This window comes from Lactuca sativa, chromosome 4 (assembly GCF_002870075.4).
Source record: "Lactuca sativa cultivar Salinas chromosome 4, Lsat_Salinas_v11, whole genome shotgun sequence".
Lineage (NCBI taxonomy): Eukaryota > Viridiplantae > Streptophyta > Magnoliopsida > Asterales > Asteraceae > Lactuca > Lactuca sativa.
The window spans coordinates 305363872-305371945 of NC_056626.2; the positions used below are offsets into that span (position 1 = coordinate 305363872).

At 33.6% G+C, this 8074-nt stretch overlaps 1 pseudogene; it reads left to right on the top strand.

Moving 5' to 3' along the window:
- Positions 1 to 6202: 6202 nt before the first annotated feature.
- LOC111910707 (26S proteasome regulatory subunit 7-like) lies at positions 6203 to 7387 on the top strand (annotated as a pseudogene).
- Positions 7388 to 8074: the final 687 nt, after the last annotated feature.

The window sequence follows — 8074 nt, forward strand, 5'->3', positions numbered from 1 at the left end:
AATTCACCACAAAACTCATTTTTGGGCTTAAATCGTCAAGAATACAAAATTTAGGGTAAAGGGTGCCAAATCACGGTTTCTTAAGAGTTAAAGAGTCAAAACAATTAAAATAAATGTTTTTATGAACATTAAAATTTTCAAAGGACTTGAAATGTAAATCTTTAGCTAAATGGGCTAATTTTGGGCTTTTCGGCCCAATAAGCCCAAAATTGCGAAAAATGACATTTGAAGGGGGCTAAAATGATAATTTCTTCAAAAAAGGGGAAAAAAGTGTAACAAAACTATTTTAAGGATTGAAAATGCTTTTTATTTCCAAAAAGGATAAAAAATGTAAACTTTTTGGATTTTGGGCTAAAAGTGTAAAAATTGCAAAAAAGTTGGGCTTTAACCGGAAAATAGGATTCTGGAAGGGCTGAAACTATTAACAAAATAAGTTTCGAGTTAAAAATATCATTTCAACAAATATATGATGCAAAAGTGTCAAGAAAATGTTTTAAGGACCTAAAATGACTTTCCTTTTATATTAAGTACTAAATTTGTTATTTTACAAAAGAAAGGGGCTGAAAAGGTCAAACCAGTATTTTTAAACCAATTATGTTATTTATAGAATATTGAGCCAAAAATACTAATCTACAGTTTACAAAAATCGAAAGACAAATACACGTATAACTCCAAATATCGTTATAAACAAATCGATCGGTCTCGAGTCGATACAAAACAACAATCGTTAAATCGAACTCTCCAGTAGATATGCGATACCTAAGACAAGTAAACATTCGACACTTGGGCTTGAAATTTTCAAATCATGCTTGTTGGACCTTGCAAGTCCATTAACATGATCTTTGGGCCCAAGGGATAATGCTTATTTGCTATTGGGCCTTCTATGACCCAATTCCATATAAAGGGACCTTCAATGGCTCTCTAGTGCATTTGGGCCCTAGTGATCCAATAGTATTGCTAGTAAGGTCAAAGTAATCAAATGCGAGATGGGCCAACGAGTCTTTCGCATCCCCGACGGCCTAAAGTAAACTCATGGAAGTAGTAGGAATTGTACTCTTCTTTTCCTCGTTTGCTAGACTTATGAGTAATCAATGTAAACCAATTCAGGTTGATAATCGAGAGTAATCAAGGTGGTTGGATTAAGTGAGTTATAACGGGCAACGCCTCTAAGGATCGTTCGTAAACTGTAACTAGTCATTACTAATGTATGATTATAACAACTCACAAACCTTAATTAATCCAACACCACCTGAGTAATCAAGGAAGAGTAATCAAAATCATTCATTGTGGCGGTATAAGAATTTGAGAAATCATTGTATTTTATGTATTTGGAAAACATCGGGTTTTCCAAGGAAGTTCAACACTTTCACTTGTATGTTTGATACTAAGTTCTTCAATTATACATGTTTTGAAATCATCATGCATATTGTACGGCGGATCTTCACACTTTTTTTTATAAACAATGGTCTTTTCAGAAAATATCGGATTTTCTGGTTTTTACAAACTACACAAATCATTTTAACACAACATACTTATGAACTCTCCAACATTCCATATGTTGACCGTTTTTCAAAACAACTTGTATTCTCAGGTAATAGGTATGCCAAGGAATAAGTACCAAGTATGTTAGGGTGTTTTGCTTATGAAAACTATCAAACAATTTATGTATGGATTTGTAATGTTAAAACTATGTACTTGATGTGAACAATTCCAGTTGTAATGTATTGATGCATGGTGATGTTTATGTTATGATTCATGTATATTCATTGTGATGATATTCAATTTAAGTCACGCAAGCCCTCGGACGTTTCCGCCGTCTGGTTCGGGGGTGTGACACGAGACACCTTTTTTTATTGTAAGTTACTACAAGTTTCACTTTATTAGATTTTGCCTTTGTTGTTGGACCAATTTGTTTGGAGTCCTCATCATGATCAGAAGCTAAATCCGATTCCATGTCACAAAAACACAACCTATTTCAACAAGATTCAAATAAAATTAAGTATATTGTTATTTGTTGCAGTTGGAAAAAAAATTAATCACATTCAAAATCTGAAATAAAAACATACCAAAAACTTTATTTTTCTGCAAAAAAATATTTAAACTAATATGCCCTCGCCATCCGGGTCCAACACAAATAATCATCATCAAGGTCTAATAAAGTCGAGTCTTGTGTTAAATCAAAAGTAGCGTCAAATTCCAACATATCATCAGTTTCACCATTTGATCCATACTTGTACATCCTATGTGGTGTGAATCCAACAACATGCAAATTCTCATCTTCTTGATCTTGAACATAAAAAAACTGTTTGAGTTGACTAGCTAATACGAATGGTTCAGACTTCTGACCAAGCCTATCAAAGTTAACTACCGTGAATCCTAAATCATCCTTTTTTACTCCACGACTATCAACCCAATCACACATGAATACATAAATAGTAAATATGCGATAATAGAGATCCCATATCTCCTTGATACGACCGAAGTAAGTAACAGAACCATACACAGGGTTAGAGTCTTTTGCACTAGGAATTTGCATAGTACGTGCAATTAAGGATACTCCACTGCATTGAGTTGTTGAAGACTCAACTCGAGATTTTGTATGAAAATGATACTCATTTATGGCAAAACCAATATATTTACTAATAGCAAAATTAGGCCCTTTGGCCAACCAACGTACATCATCACAAATATCTTCCTTGTTGGCCAAACGTTTTCCATCCTATTAGAAGAATATCTAATTAATGTAATTCAAACAAAATAATATATTTTTTTTAATTCTAACAATCTTATTTTAAAAATAAACCTCTTTCTTAAACCAACTAATAAATGTCCGACTATGTTGGCTCGGCAATCATGTACTCTTGCGAGCGTGACGAGGGTTGAGATCCTTCAATTCCAACATATGTTGCCTGAAGTGTATTACAAGTTAGAAGAATGTTTTATATGATAGATAATGGTATAAGAGTATACAGTTTCATGTAATTCTAACTCTATATACGGCTATACAACGGTAGTGTTTCGTAATACATAAAGATTAGCTTGATCAAGTAACTGAGCATCTACAACATCGATTCTAGCCTTTGATAAAGGCTTGCCGCTGCGGATTCTTTCATCAACACGTTCATGAGGATTACTAATTAATTTCATGTTTTTTAAGTAGTCTGAAAAAATTCTAAGGCCTCCTCCGCCACATAACACTTTGCAATGCAACCCTCGGGTCGATGATGATTTCTTACATACTCGTTAAGTGTTTTCATGTATCTCTCAAATGTATATATCCACCTAAAATGAATCGGGCCACACAACCTCACCTCTCTAACTAAATGCACCATCAAGTGAGTCATGACATTGAAAAATGAAGGAGTAAAGTACTTGTCTAACAAACATAATGTTAATACGATGTCACTTTGCAAGTTGCCTAGCTTACTAACATCAACAACTTTACTACACAACTCATTGAAAAAATGACACAGACTTAGGATTGTTTTCCGCACCTTCACATCTAACACCCCTTTGATTGCAAAAGGGAGAAGTTGTTGCATTAGTACATGAAAATCATTAGACTTCAAACCATTCATCTTTGAAACATCATCCGACATGAGATTCTTGAAATTAGAGCAATACACATGAGGAACTTTTATGTTAGACAAGGTATGATAAAATGGATGTTTCTCTATGGAATTCAATGTGTACTTGGCAGGCGGAAGCTAATGTCGATCCCCTTTTGGTTGAGGTCGTAATTCAGTCTTAATGCCGAACGCTTCAAGATCCTGTCATGCTTTTAATCCATCCTTCATCTTGTGAGGCAAATTCAACGCTGTCCCATAAAGACGCTACGTCACATTTTTTTCTTTGTGCATGAGATCTAACAGATGGCAAACATGAAACTTCTTCCAATATTCAAGTTAAAAAAAATCGACTTTTTATGTCAAAATTTAGATCTCTCGTCGATACTTTCTTTTTTCTTTTGTGACTTTTCCTTCTTTGGCGTTTCCTTCTTTGACGCTCCCTTCTTTGACTTTATCGTCTTTAACTTTATATTCTTTGATCCTACCTACTTTGAATTTATCTTCTTACCCCATGTAGTCTCAGATCCCGCCAGATAGTCATAAATATCTTCACCTGATGATGGTTGTGGCATAAAATCAGGCGCCTGTTGATTGTTGAAATGTTTTTTTTTTCTTTTACGAAAAGGATGTTCAAGTGGTAGGAATATTCTTTACTCAAGGAAGCATACTTTTTTGGACTTTGGAAACCATTGTGAACATGTGTTCTTTGAGCATATTGGACAAGCATAATAAACTTTGGTAACACACCTCGAAAGATTACCATATGCGGGAAAGTCAGTTATAGTCCAAAGTAATATTGCTCTTATATTGAAGTATTCTTTCTTATAAGAATCAAAAGTCTTAATGCAAGTTTCCCACAATAGCTTTAGATCTTTTATCAATGGTGCCATGTAGACATCAATATTGTTACTAGGTTGGTTTGGCCCGAATATCAACAGATTCAACATCATGAATTTTCTTGACATACAAAAATAAGGGGGTAGATTATATGTTATTAGGATAACCGCCCAAAAACTATGCTTGGAACTTAATGACTTGTGAGGATTAATACCATCAACAAACAAGGCTAATCTAAGATTTTGTTTTTCTTGTCCGAATTCTTTCCACGTGTTATCAACAAGCTTCCAAGAAGGGGTATCGCGAGGATCAATAAGCTTCTGATTATTGACCTGACCTTGTGCATGCTAAGTTAAGTCATGTGCAATTTGTGATATTGAAAACATTCTTCTAAATCTAGGGATTTGAAAATACCACAAAACTTTTGAAGGTACGTTTTTGGTATTCTTCTTCTAACGAGAAGTGCAACAAGTTGGACATTGAGAAACATCTTTATGTTCTTTCTAGAATAGAACACAATCATTTTCACATGCATGAATCTTCTCATAATGTAGACCTACTCCTTTTAGCAACTTCTCGTACTTATATATCGAGCTAGGGATGGTATTGTTTGATGGTAAGATATCTTTTAGGATAGACAACAAAGCATCAAAACTAGCATCAGACCATCCAAACTGACCCTTCAAATGTTGGAATTTCAATAATCCACTAAGTGCATTATACTTTGACCCTACATAAAGTGGCTTATCACATCCTTCAAGAAGTGATTTCAACGAATCAGGTTCTTCGTCTACATATTTTAAGGCATCATGTAGCATATCCTTTGAGAGGAATGGAATTGTTAGGCATCTAGAATCACTCTTGGGTTGTTTTTCTCCATGGAAAGACCAAATCCTATAATTCTCATCGAAGTCGTGGGTAAACAAACGATAACGGACATTGTCAATTGAGTGGTGACACAAATTGATGCAATTTACACAAGGGCATGGAATAACATCTAACTTTGGATTATAACTTTTTGCAAACTCTAGAAAAGCATTCACACCTTCATCATATGCATTTGATGATCTACTAGAGGGAATCCATGATTTATCCATTAAAAATTTGTTTCCAACCTACATAATTATTTACCATTTAAAAAAACAATGATTACGTATGTTTAGGGACAAAGACTATGCAAAAACAAAACTGTACAGTGGCCAAAACTATACAGTGAAAAAAAACTATACAGGAGCCGAAACTTTATAGGGACAAAAAAACTATACAGGGGCTAATCTTGACAAAAAAAACTATTCAAGAGCAATCAGATGGCAAATACATGTTCAGGGGCCAATCCTTTACAAAAAAAAACTGTACTTTTTCAACATCCAAGTATTTTTATTTATTTATTTATTTAGTAAATTACTTTTTCAGCATGTTATTAGTATAAATCACTATTTTCTTTTTATTGTAGTTCATGATTGCATGTTGTTCATATTACTTTTTCAGCATGTTATTAGGGGTAGTTTAGTTTTTTGTTTATACTATTAAAATTTTTTAGCATGTTATTAGGGGTAGTTTAGTCTTTTACAGAAAGATATATTAACAGATGTTAGTAAGGGAAAATTAAAAAACAGAGCACTCCATTGACTACCAATGGAAAGACTTCTACTTCTACTGCTAACCCCATCAAGATAGTGAAAAGGGATGCCAACTCATTGAGACTTGTGAGTACCAGATTTCTTATTGTAACATCTGTTTACATATTAATTTCTTGATTTTTTTTTCAAAATTTGATTTTGATCTCTATTTTCTCTTACAATGTTGACAGAAACAAAAACCAGATTCAGATTCCCTTACCTCCCAAGATTGACCCCAGTGTAACAATGATGACAGTGGAAGAAAAGCCAAATGTCACATACAATGATGTAGGTGGAAGCAAAGAAGAAATTGAGAAAATGAGAGACGTGTGTTATGTTTATAACTGTTTATAGTATACATTCCCATTATAAATGTTAAATACAAACCAAAAATCTTTACTTTAATAATTTATGATTTGTAGGTTGTTGAACTACCCATGCTTCACCCCGAGAAATTTGTAAAACTTGGAATTGACCCTCCAAAAGGTGTCCTCTACTATGGCCCACCTGGAACTGGAAAAACACATTTGGCAAGAGCAGTTGCTAATAGAACTAATACGTGTTTTATTCGTGTGATTGGAAGTGAACTTGTTCAAAAGTATGTTGGTGAAGGTGCTCGCATGGTTCGCGAATTATTTCAGGTTTACATTTATGGTCCTTATACTTTTCAAATTTGTTACCAAACACACCCTTTTTTAATTAAATGTTGTGATTTGATAGATAGCAAGATCTAAAAAGGCTTGCATTGTTTTCTTTGATTAAGTGGATGCAATTGGTGGTGCTAGATTTGATGATGGGACAGGTGGGGACAATGAGGTTCAAAGAACCATGCTTGAAATTTTGAATCAGCTCGATGGATTTGATGCTCGTGGTAACATCAAAGTTCTCATGGCTACAAATAGGTATATCGTCGATATTTACAGTTTACACTCTGTACATTTGTTTTTCCTCATATTTGGTTGAATACTTTCAGACATGATACATTGGATCCAACACTTTTACGACCTGGGAGACTAGATAGGAAAGTGGAGTTTGGGCTTCCGGATATGGAAAGTAGGTACACAGACTATGAACTGTGAAAGGGATATTCGGTTTGAGCTTTTGGCTCGACTTTGCCCGAATTCTACGGGTATGTTTTGTTTTTTACTTTTGGGGGTGATTTGAGTTAATTAATTAAAGTTGAGGGATTGGTTTTGTGATTTAGGTCCTGATATAAGGAGTGTGTGTACTTAGGCTGGAATGTATGAAATTAGATCGAGAAGGAAGACAGAGACTAAGAAGGATTTTCTTGATGCGGTAAATAAAGTGATTAAGGGGTATCAGAAGTTTAGTGCCACACCCAAGTACATGGTGTACAACTGATTTGGTTGTTGGAAACCAAAGACATGGACGTGGGTTGTTATATGTTTTTTTAAGGTTGTTAAGATGTTGGATTGTCTCTTGTGTTTTTCATATTGCCTATGTTGTGGTTAGTTGAACCTTTTTCTTAAGGCAAGATGGGAACGAACAAATTACAAACTGTTGGTTAATGTTATATTTGTGTTTTGTGTTTTGCTTGTGTTCTTAGTGAATTTTGTCTTTATTGATATTCATATACCCCTTTGATTGCTTAAAATCTAAATGGCTAATTTTTTTCCTTGATTAAAGATAAATAAAGCTAGATAGGTAAGTAAGACTTGTATTTACAGAAGAGATTGTTAAGTTAAAAATCAAAGGTTGTTACAAAAGTAGTAAGTATCTCTCTCTCCCCCCTTTTTATCCATGATATAAAATTTATTGTTATTACTCTTATTATTATTATTATTATTATTATTATTATTATTATTATTATTATTTTATTTTTATTATTATTAAAGTGATAGTTAGCATGAGTGTCAAACACCCCTTGTTGGGTGTGTTTGGAAATGTTTTTTTTCACCATTTATTTTAAACAAAATAAATCACCAAATGACAATGAAAAATATCCTATTTTTATAACATTGTTGATAAAAAAATATTTATAAAAATACATGAAGATATTCAACTCATCTCAAAGACACTATGAGAAGG